The sequence below is a fragment of the Neofelis nebulosa genome, chromosome 12, assembly GCF_028018385.1.
Source record: "Neofelis nebulosa isolate mNeoNeb1 chromosome 12, mNeoNeb1.pri, whole genome shotgun sequence".
NCBI classification, from domain to species: domain Eukaryota; kingdom Metazoa; phylum Chordata; class Mammalia; order Carnivora; family Felidae; genus Neofelis; species Neofelis nebulosa.
In genome coordinates, this window is record NC_080793.1 from 72,396,352 (window position 1) to 72,417,476 (window position 21,125).

Genomic DNA, 21,125 nt, shown 5'->3' on the forward strand with positions numbered 1-21,125 from the left:
AAAGAGTATGAGTGGGGAAGGGGCAAAGAGAGAGGGAGACACATAATCTGAGGTGAGTTCTATTTCTTACAACTGCATGTGAATCTGCTTTCGTCTCAAAATAAAAACTTTCATTTTATTTATTGCTTTTGTGTGCACCCATTTAGTTTTATTGTAACAAAGCAACTTGACCACTTTTAATGTTTAAAACTGAGCATCATTTTTCCTTTCCAGTGAAACAAAAAGAAAATATAAAAATAAACAGAAACAAAATTACAAGAGAATGTCAATGCCAAATAAGATCCTATAGGTTCTGCTGATCGTCCCATCGAGTGGCAGGGCTCAAATCATCTTTAGGAGAGAATTTTATTTTAAAAGTATCATCTTCAACTGCAAGGATGTCTGTTAAACATAGCAATCCAACATTCCAAAGGAGAAGCCATGTTGTCAAAAGGCCCACTTAACCCGCCCAAACCTCTCACGCCCACCCTTTGATGACCTTCTATAGCCCCATTTTTTAAAGTTTTTTTTTTCTTTTTTTAAACATGAGAAAGTAGACAAATATGTGTTGGTAAATGCTAACTGTTCGCATTCACATAGAGGCACAGTATAATCTCTGAGCCAAATAGACAGAGAAAGGAGGAAAAAAGCCAGAATTCTACGCACTACTACACGGGGGCCTAGGACCTTCTAGCTTCCAGCAGAGCTAAGGGAGCAGAAGGTTTTTCTTTTTTCCCCACAGAGCACAGTGGTGCTGATTCCATAAAGTTTTTGTTGAGACAGGAAGGGATAAAAATGAATTTGGAACAGAAGGGGGTAGAGAATCTTTTCCCACTATATTCTGCTCAAGTCATTCCCCCCAAAATAAGTTGAGAACCGTGGTATAAAGGGAGAGAAAAGAGACTTCAAATTAGTCACCTTCTCCTTCATCCTATCCTCATCATCATCTTCATCTACTTCACCTTCATCCTCATCTCCGTCTCCATCAATATCTTCCAATCCCCCTCCTCCTCCTCCTCCTCCTCTTCCTCCTCCTCCTTCCCTCCCCCTCCTCCTCCTCCTTCCCCTTCTTTATCATCCATATCAAGAATCAAGCAGTAGTGTAATGGATCTGGCCAAATATCATCTTTGATGACCTCTCCTAACTCACCTGCACCTGATCAGTAAACCAGGTGAAAAAGCTCTCTGGTTCCTCATGCTGTCTCTTCCTGCTGGCTTTATTCTGCACTTGACTTGAATGTTTCATCAAATCCTTCCCAGAATTCCATTTGATTTCAGTGGACTTTGAAGATGGATCACCACTCTCATTCAGATGAAATTCTTTGGAGAGAACTTTATTTTCAAAGTAAGGGTTTTCATCAAAATAAAATCTATTCTGTAACCTGACTTAATATATTCAAATTCTGTCACTTCACCTCTTGTCAAATAATGCAGTGCCTCTTCATCCTCCTCCCCAAGCAGACACTTGTGGATGGCTGACACATGTTGTTACCAAAATATTTGGGATTTTGGCAATAAATTCCTACCTCTTCTGAAAAAATGGTTGGTGGAGTTTGTTATATTTCTGTTCTACTTTCAAAAGCTCCTCACTGGCTTGTTCATTAAGTCTATCTATTTCATTTTGTATTTCACCAATATGTTCAATTGCTTCTTGTTCTTCTTTTTCTCCCTTTGGCAAGTGCTGAGAGGTCAACATCTCATCTGGCTTGGGGACAGCAGGTCGTCTCGGTTTCTTTGTTTGAGGCAGGAGTGAAGAATGGCATTAGGGGGCCAGGTTGTGAGGAAAGTCCATGAAACAAGGGCAAATGGAGTTCTGGAAGAAGCTCCAATTACTCAAAAACTTTCATTTTAAAAAACTCAAATGAATGGGAAGATATGGATGTTTGTTATCTTGATTATGATTTCATTATCAAAACTCATCAAGTTGTATGCTTTCAAATACATGAGTTTTTTGCATATCAAATATGTCTCAAGAAAGCCGGGGGTGGGGGGGTGGGGGGGGGATATACAGTATTTTCTTCCTTTTCCCTTTCTAAGTAATTCAGTCTTAGAGCCAACAGGTGAACCAAGCAAAATGGGTATCCACACCAAAAGGGGATAGAGGAGGGCAGTAGAGAGGCGTCAGCAGTGTCCCAGAGCTGGGAGTCACAGCCCAAGCAGTATGAAGAGGGGCTTGGCATAGAAGCATTGCCTGGTGCAGTATGGGTGTCTACATAACACAGCTGCCACACACGTTGATATCTAAGTGGTAGAAAAAGATATCCATACATGGATGAGACAGTGGAGATGAAAACTGCATCCATACAGTCGGAATGATTGAACAAGTACATACATATAAAAAAAATAATGGAACCAGGTTCCTCACTGTTGAAGAAAGAAGTTAAAAACATGGAAAGATAGGGGCACCTGGGTGGCTCAGTCAGTTAACATCCAACTTCTGTTCAGATCATGATCTTCCCTTCTATGGTTTGAGCCCCATGTCGGACTCTGTGAGTACAGCTCAGAGCCTGGAACCTGCTTCAGATTCTGTGTCTCCCACTCTCTCTGTCCTTTTCACATGCTCTGAATCTCTCTCTCTCTCTTTCAAAAAATAAACATTAAAAATTAATTAATTAATTAAAACATGGAGAGGTAGAAAACTACAATGAACCCAGTGGTGTTAGATAGTAACTGGAAGTATTGGTGTGAATTCATGACTCTCAACATATATAGATGTAGACAGAAATAAACTAATATTTAAATCCGTGAATTTGTGTCAGTGTGCATGCTTATATGTATTCCCTTTGTTTATTGAAAGGACCTACAAGCTACAATATCTTAATAATGAATGTATCTAGCACACTGGTCTTGGCTTCTCAACACCAATCTCCATTAAAGAAAGCAGGACTACCTGGAAACATGGCTGAAACCAGGATTTGCAGGGGAACGTATACAATGAGACTAAAACATTTTTGGGTCAAAAAGTAGAAAGTGATGAGACGAATCAAAACAACACAAAAGTCAGACTGCAGTAATGAGCTAAATGTGACAATTTGGACACCAAAATAAATATTGATAGTAGCAGGGGCACCTTGATGTCGGTTAAGTGGCCAACTTTGGCTCAGGTCATGACCTTATGGTTTGAGTTTGAGCCCCATGTCGGGCTCTGTGCAGACAGCTCAGAGACTTGAACCCGCTTGAAATTCTGTATCTCCCTCTCTCTCTGTCCCTCCCCTACTTGTACTCTCTCTCTCTTTCTCAAAAATAAAACATTAAGAAATTTTTAAAAAAATATTGATAGTAGCGGACTGAATTAAATCAAGTAGAAAACCAATCGTCTATATTGATATAAGTAGCAAGGAAATTAATTAATTAATGTGGAATGAGACACTTGTTTTTGTTTTGCAATGGGGTATTTAATAAGAATGTTTTAATTTTGACTCAGGAGAATGTGAACATATATTACTAATATAATTAAAAATTTAATCACAAAAATGTAGCTTATGACCTGAAGGCTCTTACCTTCTATTTGGGGGGAATATAGTATATTGTGAGAGCTCTAAGATTTCTCTGAACAGCATATTTTTCCACTTCCTCCATGTAGTAGCTGACTAGCTACAGGAAAAATAAAGAGGGAGGAATGTAAAATGGCTCTTGTGTTTCTTGCTTGGACAGTCAGATGCTACTGATACTGAGACTGTCTGCAGAAGGGATTGTCGGAGATAAAGGAAGACAACAGGTTAAGTTTGGAAGATCTCACACTAAGGGTGTTTTACCAAGCAGGTGGTTTTGTTGCTTTGAAACTCAGAGGAGAATCCAGTGTTGAAACACCTAACCACAGGAATGGATAACTCATCTAGGAAGCTGGAAAAAGAGAAAGAATCTGGCCCAGGGCACCAGATTCCTGGTTACTCAGAAATTTCGGAAAAGCTTTGTGCTGTTTGGAACAGGATGGCTTATAAGCAAGTACGATTATTACCAAATATGGTAAGCAAAATATTAAACCTGCAAAAAGTTAGAAACTACACAAATGTCAACAGAAAGTGGAATTAAATACTCTACCACTTAAGAGAATATTCTCATAAAAATGTTATGAAAGTTTACAATAACATAAAAATATTTGATTGTGTTTTTCATTTCAGGCGCATAAGATTTAAGCAATGTTAAAAGTAGGCACAGCAAAATCTCTAAAAGATACATCAAAAAGTTAATGGTAATTGTTTTGAAGGTGGGAATCTGTGAGGTTTCTCCTCTACTACTTTCCCATATCTTCCAAATACACTAACAGTGCACTTTCTAGTAGGGGAAATAGTCACGAATACAATTCTCTTCCACCTTCTACTACGATAAACATGGTGACGCTTCCCAACACGGAACCAGGACACACAGAGGCATCAATACATCAATACCTGCAATTTAGGGCAATTACCTGAGAGTTTCTGCCTAATAAAAAACATGATATCCGCTTCATGGAGAGACTCACGTCCTGCTATCCCTGATCTTGCAAGGCCGAAAGAAGGTTCTGCCTCTTCCTCTCCATCCAGAACGCCTCCATTGGCTTATACCTGGGGTTCGCCCAAACCATTCCCACTGGACTCACCGCTAGGTCCAAGCAGCAATTAAAGCTCTTGTGGCTCCTTTGAAAACAACTGGCAGACTGTGAGCATCCTACCAGTTACCGGTTTCGCAGGGAATCAGAAATGAGGATTCCTAATTTAGGGTACGAACTTGCATCTTGAAGCCTCACTCTCCTGACTGGTGCAGGCATTTCCAAGACACTGGCGTCTAGGGGCTGCAAGGCCCACGTGGTCACCATCTGCACCCCCAACCCGTGCAGTAACATCGGCGCTTAACACTACTCAAAACTTCATTTGATCATTCCAGGCCTCAGGACCACCCCTATGAGATATTTTATCTCTGCACCTAGAGATGACGTCTGAGAAAGGCTTCTTGGGCAAGACCAGGCAGCTGGTGTAAAGTGACGTCTTAACATCAGCCAATATCGCCGCTACAGTCCACACTAGGTTCACCGGCGCAAGCCCCATCCAGTGACCCTGGCAAAGGGGGCCCCGCGGCCCAGGCGCAGCCCCACCCCCGGGCGTCAGCACGTTTTCCCAGGCAGCAGCCTCCCGTGGGAGGGAGTCAGGGGTCGCGCAGCCTGAAGGAGCAACCGCCAGGATGGAAATGGCAGACTTTGGGAAGGATCCCTCTGTCAGCGCAGGAGACCAGGTCATTCCAGCATCCAGAAACCTTCGTCAAAATCTATCTTGGAGGCAAACAAAACTCTCCTCTTCCAGAAGTGATGGACACAGATTCCAGAAGTCTGAGGTGAGAGGGCTAACCGTTAGACTGCCCAACATGGCCGCCGTCGCCAGGGCAAACACCACAACCTCTCGGGGCCGCCCCTGGGGGTGGCTCCCGGGACCGTTCGCCCCTGATATGGCTAGCCCTGAACGTCGCCACGCCTCTGTGCGTGTCCCCAGCAGGACGTGGCCCCGCCCTTGGTGCCGCTCCCTTTGGGCGCGGAGCCGCCCCTGCGTGTAACTCCCTGGGCCCTACTCGCCCCGCTGCGTGGCTCTCCTGGACGTCGCCACGCCTCTGCGCCTGTCCTTCAGGGGCCTTGGCCCCGCTCTGGGCGCAGCTCGCTTTGGGGGCGGAGCCGCCCCGGAGTGTGACTGGCCTCTGCACGTGGCCCAAGGCCAGACCGACCTCCCCTGGGAAAAGCCTCCCTTTGCTCCTACTTCCCGCCAGAGGTTTTCGAGCTCCGTTGCATCTGCCAGCCAGACTGTGGTGAGGTACGCATGGTTCGGTCCTCTGGAAAAGCAGATGACTAAGCCAAACATTCCAGCACAGTGGGAAAAGTGTTCTAAATTGGGAAGCCGGGACAGATCCCCAGGGAACCCTTCACAGTATAATAGCAAGGAAAGAGGAAAGAAGGGATGGGGATTCACGTTTTGGTTTTGTTACTCTTTCATATCTGCTAGCGATGAAAAGATCCGGTGACTTCTCATTTCCCGGTGGTGATCCAGCACCCATGCTGGACGAGTGGGGATTGTGGCGAAATTGTAGGCGAGTGAAACCGTTCTGAGCGCTTAGGCAAGAGAATTGACTGAGGAACCGTCCTAGAAGCTCCACGAAGACAGGGAGCTTTGTTTCCTTCCCCGTGCGCCCCCAATGCTTAGAAGAAAGCCCAGTACACAGTAAACACCGAGGGAATGAATGGATTGTCTTCAGGCAGTGTTGGAGCTGACCACTGGTATGGAACATTTACGGTGGCATCAGTTACTTTCTTGTGTGGCTTTATCCAAGAGGGGTCAGCCCCTTATCGGAAGACGGGTCTAAAAAGGACAGAACTGACTTTGGCAAGGGTGACAGATGAAAGGCAAGTGGGGAAGGCTGTTGAGAGTAGAGCTCTTTCGGTTTGGGATTAACGAAGTTTTCCTTGGAGAGGGAAGAAATGAAGAAAAACGCTGTCAGAGGCCCAGGGAGACGTATAAAGTGGCTTGTGGTTCCTGCTGAATAGGTTGAAGAATTGGCATACTGAAGGCATAAACTGAAAGAAGAAAACCGGGTGGAATGTCAGACTGCTTTTTCAGGAGGCAGAAGTGTTCCCGGTGATAAGTTCTGGGCTACGGCCACAACTAGACTGGAATGCAGGCAAAGGGCTCTAGGATGAGAAGGGGTAGACAGTGAGAGGACGGATTATGGGATGGTCTGTCCACATGGATGTTGGGGCCTCTGACTGATTGCTACCACCTCAAGTTCCTGTCCTGGGCCCCATCCCACTTCTGGCCTGTCCCAGGGTCTGTGCAGAATCAGCATTTCCTACAACTCCCAAGCATTAGTCAGTGGCATAACTCCGGACAAGAAGGCAGAACTGGGGCAGTGAGAGAGAGGGATGTAGCCGACCTGGTTTTGTTTTGACATCCAGCATTCACTCACCTTCTGGAAATAGTCCCTCTGTTGACCCCCAGGGAATTAACCCCATTCTCAGTCTCAGTCCATGTAAAGATGGAGTTGTCTTTCCCAGACGGTCTTATTTTAAGATGGGTGTATAACTCAAGGCTTGGCCAAAAGATGGTTTTATGCTTTTTGGCAGCAGTGACTGGTCGGGGACGGCATGTGACCCAGCTGGAGACAGTAAGGCACAATGGGACTTTTGCAGGGACTATGAGAGAGACAACCCATTTTCAGCTCTACTTAGTGCTTGAAAAGTACACATGAAGGTACAAAATGACAGACAGAAAGTCAGTCCGGAATATAGTGCCAAGAAACGGATACAAACTGAACCTTGATGGCATCAACTGAGCCCCACCTTGAACCGTCCTGCCTGACGCCAGCCTTACTGCTAGATTTTCTCAGGTACCCGAGTCAACAGATTCTCTTTCTTAAGTCAGTCCCATTGTTTTCGCTGTCATTGACAGCCAAATATTCCTCACAGTGCAAGGGCATTCTCCATCCTAGCTCCCTCTTCCCATGCTAGCACACTAAATATATATTACCTTCTCTGTTCTCCAGATTGCCCTTCTACAAGAGGGGATTAAGAAACCCACTTTGAAGGATCGTAAATATTAAATGGGAAAATACACATAAAAGCATTTTGTACACAGGCGCCTAGGTGGCTCAGTTGATTAAGCATCCGACTTCATCTTGGCTCATGATCTCACGGCTGGTGGGTTCGCGCCCCACGTGGGGCTCTGTGTTGACAGCTCAAAGCCTGTAGCCTGCTTCAGATTCTGTGTCTCCTCTCCTTCTGCGCCCCCCCCCCCCCGGCTCACACTCCCTCTCTCTCTCTCTCTCTCTCTCAAAAATAATAAACATTAAAAAAAGTTTTTAAAAAAGCATGTTTTACAAAATTGAAGTGCAACAGGCAGTGGCTAATTTTTCTAAGTTAAATTAAATCTTGTCAAAGTCCCCATGTTAAAGGAAGGTATCCTATATTAGTCATGACTGCCAGTGGGGTTATTGGGGGAGGATTTTGTTACCAGGGAAATATAGATGAAGGAACCTCTGCTCTTAAGTCCATCATGGTTGCCACTGGGACATTCATTGTCCAAGCTCATTTGGCAGATTAAAAAGCTAATGGGTGGGTAGCCTCTATGCCAAGTGTGGGCAATGCAATGTGTTGTTGCACCTCCCAAGATAATGGGGCTTGATGATTCATCATCTCAGCAAACATCATTTCATCCCTTAAAAAAAATCATTCTGCTCCTAGAGGACTTAAACACAGAACCCATCCACTTAAGGAATACATCTTTACATCATTATTATCAAGTCCCTGGATCACTGGTACCTTTAAGTACCTCTCCTTTCACCCCAGAACCTCTGTCATCCCATCTCTCCTCTCTTCTGAGAACACCTGGGTTATTTCTCTTCTCTTTTAGAAGAGTCTGGACAGGACTGTGCAACAGGTTTCAGGTGCCCAAAACTTCGCTGTGGGGTCAGGAAACCTGAAGGTCATTAATAAGCCCTGAGACCAGAAGCACAGAACTCCCAGTTAGACAAAGGAAGTACACTTTTTATTCCTTCTGGGGTCCCTTCTGTCAGGGAATAGAAGCAGCATTCAATAGCTTGGTAAATTATCCTGCTTAAATGAAGCTTGCCTAAAGCTGGGAAAGTATCCCAATAAGAAAATGACCCACTCTTCTCATTGCCAGCCCAACCTCCTCTCTGCAGGGAAGCACTGCTACACTTATATAATAATCAGTTCTTTACCTGCTCCCCATCCCCACCAATGAAGGAAGGAACAGACCTTGAGTCTCCTGGGAGAGATAAGGAGGCAGCCTCCAGAAGTCTCTGAACCTGCCACTTCGCCTGCCTAATGAAGACCATATGTCCCCTTGTGACCCAGGAAAATAGCCTGATTTAGTCTCTGATCCAGGGCCAATGGAAGTTCTACGGGAAAAGCCTCAAGAGAAGAGGCCCTTTTCGAGGCCTGGGCTCCTTCACTGTGACTGCTGATTGGGACACAGTTCTCAGTGTTAATCCCTCTGAAGGCTGCCTCAAGGAACCTGATTATCTTAGGCAACACCTGACATCAGATAAATTCAGTTTCACAGCCTGAAGCTGGCATCTGGGGTCCCCATGCCCAGTCCATATCAAAGTACCAATAAATTCATGCATTTTGTCAACCTTGACATTAGATTTGGAGTTTGAGCTTAAGGTTGTAAAAATTCTGGTAGGCCATTCCCATTGCATTATATGTCAGTGACAGTTCTTCAGGCACCACACTGTATCATGTAAATTATACTCCCCTGAAATTTCAAAATACTGGGATCCCTGAGTATGGTTACAAAGCACATCTTTTTCTAGAAAAAATTGAACCTCATCTCTCCAGTATTTTTTCAGCTAATATACTTTCTTGCTTTTTATGACAGTGCTGCTCTCCTATAGAAATAGGAATCTGGAAGAAAGGAAAACAATCCTAGAAGCAAAACAAAAGTATGAGATCACTCATAGATTGTGGTACCTTATCATTTGGACACATCACTTGCTGGATGGTCTGAGTATGCAAATTCTGTCTAATTGTCTTATCCAGTGTTTCTCTGAATGAAAGCAGTGGCCATTAGGTATGAATTGATTTGTGACCCGAGACCATTAACTTAAACCTTTAAGCCACCACATCTCCCTTGGTTAGAAGTCCTCAAGCCATAGGGACATGGAAAATATCAAAGATGGAAGTGATATGTATTAAGATCCATAGTACTAGCTTTTTCATCAGTTGGGTGACCCATTCACTCTAATGTTCAAGGTAGGAGAATCAGATTTGAAATGATAGATGTGCTATACTAAATATATTAATAAGAACAGGAATTAAATCTTGCTATCTGTAGGGTTTGATTCCTCTCTCAGTTTGTCTATGTCTACAGAAGCTGAAGGTTATTTGTTTAGCCTCAAGGTCTGGGAGCTAGGGCAATGTGGAGAGACTGTGGTAGAGCCCGGATAAACCATATTGCACCTAATTTTTCCTCCCCTTTAAGTGTGAATCAGTATTCAGGTGTGTCAAGTGAGTCAGGTGGCTCTAAGGATTCATTTTACTTTACCATTCAAGATGACCCCACATCACGTTTGCTGCTATAACACCTCTTCTTCCTTCTTTGGATGCTCCAATCTCGTGGATGTTTTCTTACCAGCTGCCACTCCACATAGCCATTAAACAGCTTTGACCTTGAGGACATGGATATAGATGAGAAGAAGCATCCACTTGGCACCTTTGGCCACTTTTGCTTCAGTGGACTGAGTAGGGTGTCCAAGAAGAAACCCTTGCCTTAGGAAGACTTCTAAGATTCCAGTGACCTCCACCTCCTGAAGTTTATACCTTTGTGTAATCACCCCTCTCCTTGAGCATTGGTTGACCATAGTGATTTGCCTCTAATAGAATAAAAGAAAGGTAATGAAACGTCATTTTCATTATTAGTTTATAAAAGATTATAACTTCTGTCTTGTTTACACTTTCCCAACTTTCATAAAGTAAGTTGTCATGATGGAAAAGCCTACATGACAAGGAACTAGCCAACTCCCACCAAGGGCCAACAACATATTGAGGATCTCAGTCCAAAAGGCTTTGAGGCATGCATCCTGCCAACAACTGTAAGTGAATACAGAAGTGGGTCCTTCCCCAGTCACGCCTTCACATGAGAACCTAGCCTCAGCTGACACCTTAATGACAGCCTTTCGAGAGACCCCGAAGCAGAAAATCCAGATAGGCCTAGCCTGAGATTCTGACCCACAAAAATTGTCAGATGATAAATATGTGTTTTTAAGCCACTAAATTTTGGGATATCCATTACACAGCAATTCATAACTAATGCACCTCTAAATTACTGTCACTTTGGTATAAAATGTAGCATGTTTGGGAAAGCAGGCACCATATAGCAGCACAGCTTCCCTGACAACATCCTGGAGGTGCTGTCTTCATGCTCAAAGACGATCTTGTGTTCTCTCAGGCCAAAATGGTATCCCTGTGCTCTCATAAGCCCTGAGTAGTCTCCGGGAGGTGACGCCTACATGCCATAGTACCTCATCGCACCCTACAGCTGAATATAAGTCAGGATAGTTTGGGAGCAGATGAACAAACAGGTGGAGCCAAGGTGTAGACTTTAAGGGGTTTTCTCACTTGGTGAAGGCCTGAACGTTTTCAGAGTAAGCTTTTTGTACTTTTTATGAAAAAAATTCAGGACACCTGAGCAGGGTCAAATAAAGGGCCCCAGGATAAAACTGAGAAGGCCACTGTCAGGCTTCTTTCTTTGGATTGAGAAACCCAAAGAGGAAATCAGTAAGAGCAGAACTCCCTCCTTCCTTTCCCAAAGCAAGAGTCCCCACTCCCATGCCCAGCACCACCTCACAGTCCCAGTGCAATACACAGAGAACCGCACTCTCTGTTAGAACAAAAATGTATTGAGGAGGATTAATATTCTTGGTTGTATTGAAGAAAGATAGTTTTCATAGGAGGATAAGTTATCGTGAAAATTATAAGGCTTTCTCAGCAAGTACAAAACAATTTCTTTAGGGAAATTTCTGCTCCCTGGAAGTGCTGGAGAAGCGTTTTCTGCTCAAATAGAAGAGTCAACTCTGAACATAGTACTTTCATCAGGAGTCAGGGTGGCTGGAAGGACTTCGCGTAATTGATGCACACAGGTAGGGCTTGGATGACACACAGGGTCCCTGGAAGGCAGAGGAGAAGGGGGTTGACTGGCTTAATAGCTGCTCCTTGAAAGTGCCAAGTATCTGGGAGTGTCTGATCCTTTCTCTGTTCTGCCTGACACTTGTAAGACAGTTCTGTTCAGCAGAGATAGCTTCTTGGCTATATAACAATACTTGCCTGTTTATCGTGTTGTGGGTCAGAGAAAGCCCAATATTGGAGGGATATGTCCTGTTAGACTCTACCTGGGCCTACAGTTCTTCCTTCTGCGGGCTTAACTCTGAGGCCTCAGATTCATACCTACATGCCACCTTCTCTTCTAGGTTTTTCTCAATAGTAATCATGAGCTCATGAGCCCAGCATTCACAAGAGCAGTCACACTTTCAACTGGGTCTTGGTTCCGGAAATTTCCTGCTTTGTGATTTTCTGCTTGGACTTGATCCACTTAATAAATTACCTCATCTTTTTTCTGAAGTAACTCTTGGGAGGAAACTGTTCATTCTGTGACACAGGTGAGGAAGCACTCTCTAATCTATCCTCAACACGGTGGCTCTTCTTTCTGGCTACAGATGTTCCTATCCCTGAATCCTCCCTTCTACATTTTCCTGCTTTGGAACCCTGAGGTCTCACTTTCTCTGCGATTTTTCTTTGTGGAAAATTCTTAGGCTGGCACTTACCTAAGACCAGCTTAGAGTGCCAGGACTCCTGCTGCTGCTCTGTACTGTATTGTCCTCCAAGTGGACATGCAGCACCTGGGATGCTCCCATATCCCCACTACAGTCACTCTGGAACTGAGTCAGTGGGGCCTTGGACATCAAGCTATCTGAATTAAGGGGCATGTCAGTGGGAAACTCTTGAGCCTGACTGTGCTCTACCCTCTCGAAATTCAACTTTAACTCACTAAAGAGATGTCTTTCAAAGTCTGATAGTTTAGAATCTTGGGGAGCCAAGATTCTTGAGTGTTTTTGGTGAAGAATGTTCAGTGATCGGCACAGCTTCTACCTCACTCAAATTGACATTTGTCATTTTGGAGCTTTCCAACTCACTGGTTGTCAAGATTTCACAAGATTGGGATTGAAGAGTACACAGCTCCTCGGTGTTGAATACGCCCCTGGACAAGTTGTGCTTTGCAACATGGTCTAAATTCTTCTGCACCATCACTCTGCCCTGAGCCATTTCAGTTCCATCACCAGGACTCACATTCTCATCCTTTGGCTCATGTCCAGCTTCAGCTTGCTTTGGGGGCACCTCTGGGCCACATCTATTGTCTATTGACAGCCGCCCTCGGTCTCACTTGAGCTATGATGCTGTGCATAAGGGGCTGAAAAGTCTGACTTCCATACGCAGCTGTCTGGATACCCTGTGCAAGCTCATGGTTGGTGTCAGAGAGTGATGCTTTCAGGGCCCTCTGTCCTTCATTGCCCATAGGTGACATGGCAGGGAGAGAATGATCCAGGGTGGGGACTGAATTTGGTGTTCTCATCCTATTGCCATGAAAAGTTTTAGAGCTTCTCTCACGGGAGTTAGAAAACTCAGCTTTGGAATCCACCAGAGAAATATGCATGGCTGAGGAGGGAATGTCTAATTGGGGAAGAGGCCATGTTGTGGCTTCTCTCAACATATAGAATTTTATGGATTTAAGAACCCTGAGCGGTAGACCTCACCTCTGACTCATCTGAAATCTTACAATATGGGCCTCTAGCAGCCGTCGGGTATCGGGATCGAGAAAGGAAGGCTCCAGAATGGTAATCTGGCAGCAAACCCTACCCACCATTGTCTTTTTTGATTTGTGTTTTCCATTTTAGTCTGGGAACTCCCACACAAAGGCAGTGCATTGTCATCAGCCAGCCATGAACAACACACACCTGTAGGAATCCTACCCGCAGTAATCTACCAAAATTTCTTGTTCAAATGTAATCTAATGTCAGATTTCATTTGATTCTGGTCTGTGTCCTTCCTTGAGTCATTTGGTAATTCATTCCATGAGTGATCCTTGAATGACACACACAGTTACTTTTTGCCTCCAAAGAAGCCCTAAGACCCTTCGCTAGGTAGCATTCTGAGACCCTTTGAGGGCTGACTTCTGGGCTCTTCTCTAGGATATACCCAAGTTTCCTCATCATACTCATCCATAGCTAGAATTCTGTTGGGACCCTCTCATGGAAACTTACTAGGAAACTCAATTCAGTCTTTGCTAAATCCTTCCTACTATGGTCCTGAAGCTCAGAGAATTTTGAGCAAACATGTCTGCATTTTTGCTCAGACATGTCTGCCTTTTTGCTCATATACTGAGGCTCTATCAGTACTAGAGACTCTAGATTTCTACAGGCATGGAGGTACCAGTATGGGATTACCTTCCTTGGACCATGAAACTCCAGTTTCTCCTGGGTTTCACAGGTAATATGAAAATGGCCAGGAAGGACGGAGACCATTGGCATGGGATGACCAGCTAAACAATGCAAAGTTGGGAACTTGAGGACAAATGGCTTCATGAGAGTTTTGGAACCAGGCACTAAACCCCACAAACTTTCCTGGTGCTTCTTCAACATGTGCCACTCCAGGTGTTGATTTTCAGTCAAGATAGGAGAGTCTGACTCATTCTTCGATCTGTGGAGAAAGACACTCCACAGTCCCTATTCTGGGGTGAAGAAGAAGATGGTATGATTGGTATGCAGGGTTGAAGGTGGGCTTGAGGGTTCACTGGAGTGAAAGGTAGGGGCTGGGATTGGGACAGGGTTTGAGGCAAGGGTTGGGGATATACACTAGGGAGAGGTAGGTGATGGGAATGAGGAAGTGGTAGAGATTCTTGATCCTGCATTTTGACTGTGGAAGCATTATAGAGCCCATTGAATAAGACAAAGTGAGACTCTTATGGGGAATTACTACTAGAAACCAAGAGTGTGGCTGCTAAGGACTCATTATGCAAAAAGGGAAGACCCCAGAAGAGCTGGCCATGTTTCTGATTCCAGTTTTCCCCCAAACACTTGATACAAAGGAGCTGCTGACAAATGCGCAGGTGCTCCAGGTTGCCTACAACATTCTAGCTGTTTTGGGGGCTGTGGTGACCTGTACATTGAATGGCTGCAGTAAATTCACTGAAGATGTCCATGGTATTCTGACCACATTGTTTTGAAAATGGTCCCTCTTCTTTTTCTTTCCTCTCTAAAATCTGGAAAGGCATTCTTTTTTTCATTTGTCTCTCTAAGACTGCCTAGATGTTAAGGCCAAAGAAAGAAACTCCACTGGCCTCCTTGTGCTTGTTAACAGAGTCTCTCCAGAGATGGGTTTCTGGTAGATGGAGGTAAAGTTGCCTTTGCTGAAAATCAGAATGCGATAATGTGGGGAGGAACATGTTCTTGGCATGAGCCTTCCAACAGGAGAATTCTGAAATTGACAGTCTTGAATGGCCACTACCTGATTGTTGGGATACAGGCAGACCACCCACCAGGGTGGTCTGTCTGGAGATGAGTCTTCTGGAACAGGCTTCAAGGAGATGGAAATCGATTTAGATTGAGGTACAGTTAAAGTGCATTCTAGCGGTGGTGAAACAGACAGGGTCAGTGTTGCATGGTGCCAAAGAAATGAATCACTGGGATCTTTGTCTGGGACAGACGTGGTAAGAGGTTGACATCTTGGAAAATGGTGGGGTCAAGAGAGAAGATGATATTCAGAGGTAAAGTGGACTCTGCTTGGGCAGTAGGATCCCCTTTCTGAACGTCATGTAGTAGGAGGGGGGAAAGGCAAGGGGTTGGGGTGTGGAATGACCCATTGGGAATTTGGAATTCAAAGGAGGAAAAGACTAGTGTCTGAGGGTGACCTGGTAGTGAGGGTAAGAAAAAGTTAGGTGAGAAAAAGGAGTGGGGGTGGGGAAGACTCAGGCAAAGGGGCTGGTTTTAGGTCTCCTGGAGGGACTGCTGTGAAGGCAGGGGATGCACTGAATGATGAGTCAGTCACAGGGGCTGTGGCAGCCAAGGGGATCACAGAGGGAGTAGCGTCTTCCAGGACCTCCAGGAACAGCAGCCGATTGACCTCAGCAGTTGTACTGTTACACACCTCACAGAAGGGGTCTGGACATAACAGTTGACGAAAGTGCATGGTATCATGATGCCGGCACAGGGGGCTGCAGGAGACAGGAGGTACAAAGCTGCAGCCACGGCCAAAACAAACATATGTGGCTCTGGCAGTTCTGGCAAAAGTAGTGCCACCCCCCATCCCGAAGGCTTTCCCATTCTGACTCTGAGGATTTTCTATCCCATGTCAACCCCAGGCTTCCCTGAAGCCCTAGAAATTCGTAGACTCTGCTAAAAAAGGTGGGGCGGGGGTGTCAGGAAAGAAGGTAATATTTAGTCACCTTTGCAGAAGAGAAATCACCTTTCTTGCCTCCTTAGCTTCACTCTAGCAAGTTTTCCAGCCTGGAAAATGAGGAGATTGATGGAAGTAGAAGCAAGAGATATTATGAGAGGCTGAGTATGGTTTCCTTTAAGTGATACCTTTGGTAGATTGGACTTGGAGAGCCCTAAGAATGAGGATATAAATCACATAGTCAATGATAATAATAATAACAAGACTCATATAGGTATGTTTTTTTTTTTATCATTCACAATGGACTTTCATATGTATTATCCCATGTGACGTTGAAACTAACCCTATGAGGAACATAGGTCAATGATTACTTCAAAGAGGAATCTGAATATCCATGATGTCACAGGCCTTTCAGAAAATCAGGGGACAGAAGTTCAGACTCTTGACAGTCACATGGCCACCTATTGGGCAACACCCATTGACCAGGTCCATTACTGTTTTGTGCTCAGGGATGGGCAGAGCAAGGAAACTGAGAAGGGTCTTGGGCACTGAATGAATGTCTTTCCATGAGCCTCTTCTGTGAGGCCTATTTTTCTGGTAGGGACTGTCTAGCAACTGACATCCTCAGAGATCATGGACCTGGGACCTCATGGAAAGGACAGGAAGGGTCACTCTTGGAGAGCTCAGGTGGAATAGGCAGAACCTTACCTTTCAGTGTCCAACTTTTCCGCCTCTCTTGGCACTGCCCTGATACCAGAATAAAAGTAAAAGAATGAGGAGCTAGGACTCATTTCTCTGTCTCTCTTCTCTCTAGGAAAAAGGGACATTTATCATCCATAAATATTATGACTCTATTTTAAGTAATATAATTTTGTGGCCTTTCTTTATCAATTTTTAAAGATAATAAAATGTTTTCCATATTTACTACTTGGAAAAACTGAAGGAAGTGTTTTGTCTGTGGGGCCCACACTTAATATTTTCAACCATAAGTTCATTGAGGAAATAGAAACTGAGGCCAACAGTCACATCTGTGCTCCTTCAGGTAGGATCCTGTATCCTGGGACACAATTCAGACCCCAGTCTTTGTTCAGAGGCTCTCAGAGGCTCAGCACTGTTCTCCTGATCAGTGAAGGAAGGCTTGGTCAAGTGATGCCAAACATGGGAATGTGACTCTTGATTAAGTGCTGTGGAGCTTTGTTCTCTTACACAGATCCCGTACTCTCTAAATAACCCGATCTAGGACTATGGAATCACTGTGTTTGGGAATTTACACAAGACCCGCCACCCCATCCAGATAGTCTGTGAGCTTCAGTTGGAAACCTTAGTCGTTCCTTAACCTGTAGCCCTGCCAAATCTCTTTTCCTAGAGGAGTGAATGTCTAGTTTCTTAAACTTCCCATTTTAGGTGTCTCTGTGACCCAACCAAACTCATTTAGAAATGTGGGATGAAGAACAGGAATATAAAGAGTCATTCTCTGAAGGGCAACTTCTGGTTCCAGTTCTCACATTGTAAAAGCCTGGAAATCATCACTTTAGTCTTTGAAAGAAGCAAAAAGCTGAACAAACTGAAAATCAATGACTTTTCTTGGAGTCATAGTGGCAAAGCCATTGCCCTAAATCTTCACAGAGTGTGAATACACCAAATCACAGTTAAGATCAGCTTACCTGGAACAGAAACCACTGGAGATTTGGGATTGCTCTTCTTGTGGGAACACTTGAATAGACACTTGGACAAATTGCTGGAGGATGCATGTGGGCTAGCATGAGATTGAGAAACTCCTGGTGTCACAATCTAATGGGGTTCCCCTGCTTATTCATGAATTTTATTACCAGGAACCCCACCTGGTTCTCACAGTAAGGAGCTAGGAAAAAATGCTCCTGTTTCTGGCAAGGGAGTGTAGGGTTGGAGATAAATGTAACCATTTTGAAAACATTGTGAAATATTCCCAGAGTTCTTCATAACAGAAGCCTACTCAGCAGAGGAATAGACTATCAGAGCCTTATGTCACATGAGAGAAAGTAAATTACTCAACTACAGCAGCACCTTCTAGACTTGACTCAAAACAAACAAAAAAATTTCAATACACTTGTGAACATCACAACCCAGGGACACAGACCCATTAAAAGACTGACATTTAATCATATCCCCTCCCCCAAATCTTATCACCATATCAACAGGATCACAGCTGAAAAGAGCTGCAAGGTATAGGCGCTACATAGGGACATTTAGTGAAACCTACTAATACTAGGGGAGACAAAAAATAACAACACTAGAGGAAATTAAAGACTCTGACATGTATAGCTACAGTAAATATTAAACACAGCTCAACACCTAGCCAGGTTAACATAAGCCTTCACACTATTTCAGTTCCTATTATAATACTCCTATTATAATACTTATAATACTCCTATTATTTGGCTTTCAAAGAAAAAATGCAAGGCATGCTAAAAGGCAAGAAAAAAGCAATCTGAATAGACAAACCAAGCATCAGGTGCACATTCAGATATGACACAGGTTTCAGAATTATTGTACAGAGTCTAAAATAACTGATTATTATATTAGTGGAAAAAGTAGACAACACACAAGAAAAGATGAGGAATATAAGCAGAAAAAGGGGAAACTCTAAGAATCAAAAGGAAATGTTAGAAACTCAAAACACTATGACAAATGAAGAATGCCTTTGATTGACTCATCTGTAGGTTGCATATGGTCAAGGAAAGAACAAGTGAATTTGAAGACATAGCAGTAGAAATGTTCCAAGCTAAAACTCAAAGAGAAAAATATTTTTTTAATGCTAAAATATAGAATACCCAAGAATTGTGTTTCAAAATGTGTAACATATGTGTCATTGGAATACTAGAAGAACAATAGAGCAGAAGAGATATTTGAAGTAATAATGGCCAAGAGTTTCACAAAATTAATGGCAGATTAACTATACATTGTAGAAGCTCAGAGAACACCAAGCAGAAAAATACTCACTTTCCAAATGTAGGAAACAAAAAGATAAAATCTTTAAAGAATCCAGACAAAAATAAAAACCCACCTCTAGAGGAAAAAAGATAAGAATTATGACCTATTATCATAAACCATGCAAGTATGAGACTGGAGTGAAATATTTGGTGTTGAAAGAAAAAACCACAAATCAAGAAATTTATATCTAGTGATATTATCCTTCAAAACTGAAAGAGAAATCAAAACTCAGGCAAATAAAAACAGAATTCAGCAGCAGCAGACCTGCCCTGCAATAATGTTAAAATAACTTCCTCAGGGAGAAGGAAAATACTCAGATAGACGAAAAGGAAGAGAAGGAATGAAGGAAGAAAAAATAAAACTTTTATTCATCTTACTCTCAATTGGCCCAATAATAATAATGATAATGTGCTGGATCATTACATTATATGGATAAGTGAAATGAATGACATCAGTGTTACAAGGGACAGGAGGAATTGGAAACTCCTGCACTACCTATTAAGTGGTATAGTGTTATGTAACAGTTGTAAATGTATATTACAAAATCTAGGGCAACCACGAAAATATTTTTTAGCAGGAGCGCCTGGGTGACTAGTCAGTAAAGCATCACACCATTGATTTTGTCTCAGGTCATAATCTCAGGGTTGTGAGATGAATCTCTGCATCGAGCTCTGCATTGGGTGTGGAGTCTGCTTGGAATTCTCTCTCTCTTTCTCTCTCTCCCCCACCCCACCCCCTCTACTGCCTGTGCTCTCTCCCTCTTAAAAAAAAACATTTTTTAACAAAGAATAACTGATGTGTTAACAAAAGTGAGAAAATAGAATCACATACAATGTTTGCTTAAAATCACATAAAAACTGGGGTGCCTGGGTGGCTCAGTTAAGTGTCCGACTTCAACTCAGGTCATGATCTCCTGGTTTGTGAGTTTGAGCCCTGCATCAGTTTGAGCCTGCTTCGGATTTTGTGTCTTTTCCTCTCTCTGCCCCTCCCCTGATCATACTCTTGTCTCTCAATAATAAAGAAACATTAAAAAAATTTAAAAAAAAACATAACTGAAAAATAGGGGAAGAAAAAATGAATAGGTACAATGAATACTAAACAGTTACAAAGTAGATATTAATCCAACTATATTTAAAAGACCACTAAATGGAAGTGGTCTAAATTCACCAATTAAAAGACAGAAAACTGTCAGAGTGGGTAAAAAGACGAGACCTAATTATATGTTGTTTATAAAATACCCACTTTAAATATAAAGGTATAGATAGATTAAAAGCAAAAGGACAGAAAAAATGTACCTGCTAACACTAACCAAAAATACATGCATACATACATACATACATACATAAAAATAAAAATCAAGAGTAATTATATTAATTTCAGATAAAGCAGACTTCACAAGAATGAAAATTATCAAGGATAAAGAGGAGCATTACATAACAGGTCAATTCTCCAAGAAGACATAACACTCCTTACCATGTACACATGTAACACATAGCATCAAAGTATGTGAGCAAAAACTGGTAGAACTTGTAAGAAAAAATGGATTAATCCATTGTTATGGTTGGAGATTTCAATAGCCCTCCATCAGAAATGTCTAGATTCAGCAGGCAGAAAATCAGTAAAGATAGTTGACCTAAACAACACCATCAATCAACTTATCTGACATTTATAGAATACTTCATTCAACAGCAGAATACACATTTTTCTCACACTCAACATGGAACATTCACAAGATGGACCACATTCTGGGCCACAAAACACACCTTAACAAATGTAAAGTAGAAATCACACAAAGTATGTTTTCAGACCAGAATAGAATTAAACTAGAAATCAATTACAGAAAGATAGCTGGAAATTCCAAAATGTTTGGAAATTAAATAACACACTACTAATACATGGGTCAAGGAAGAAATCTCAAGAGAAAAAACTATTTTAAACTAAATGAAAATTAAAATACAACTTAATCAAAATTTGTAAGATTCAGCAAAAGCAATAGTTGGAAGTTGATAACTTTGAATGCATCTATTTGAAAAGATTTAATATCTCTGAGGGACTTCTACTTCCCTGGTTGATTTCTCTGTGTTTCCAAAATATTGGCAAACACGGATTCTTCTTAACGTAGCACAGCACCAGAAGAAGGACCCCACCCCACACAGGAAGGCAGGAATGGAAATACCTAACAAGTTGAATTGGATTTCAGCCATAGTGCACTAAGGTGTCTTAGACGAAGATGGTTCATATCATTGGAAATGTA

At 42.9% G+C, this 21,125-nt stretch overlaps 1 pseudogene; it reads right to left on the reverse strand.

The window, feature by feature from the left end:
• Positions 1-499: 499 nt before the first annotated feature.
• LOC131490898 (protein SET-like) lies at positions 500-2,309 on the reverse strand (annotated as a pseudogene).
• Positions 2,310-21,125: the final 18,816 nt, after the last annotated feature.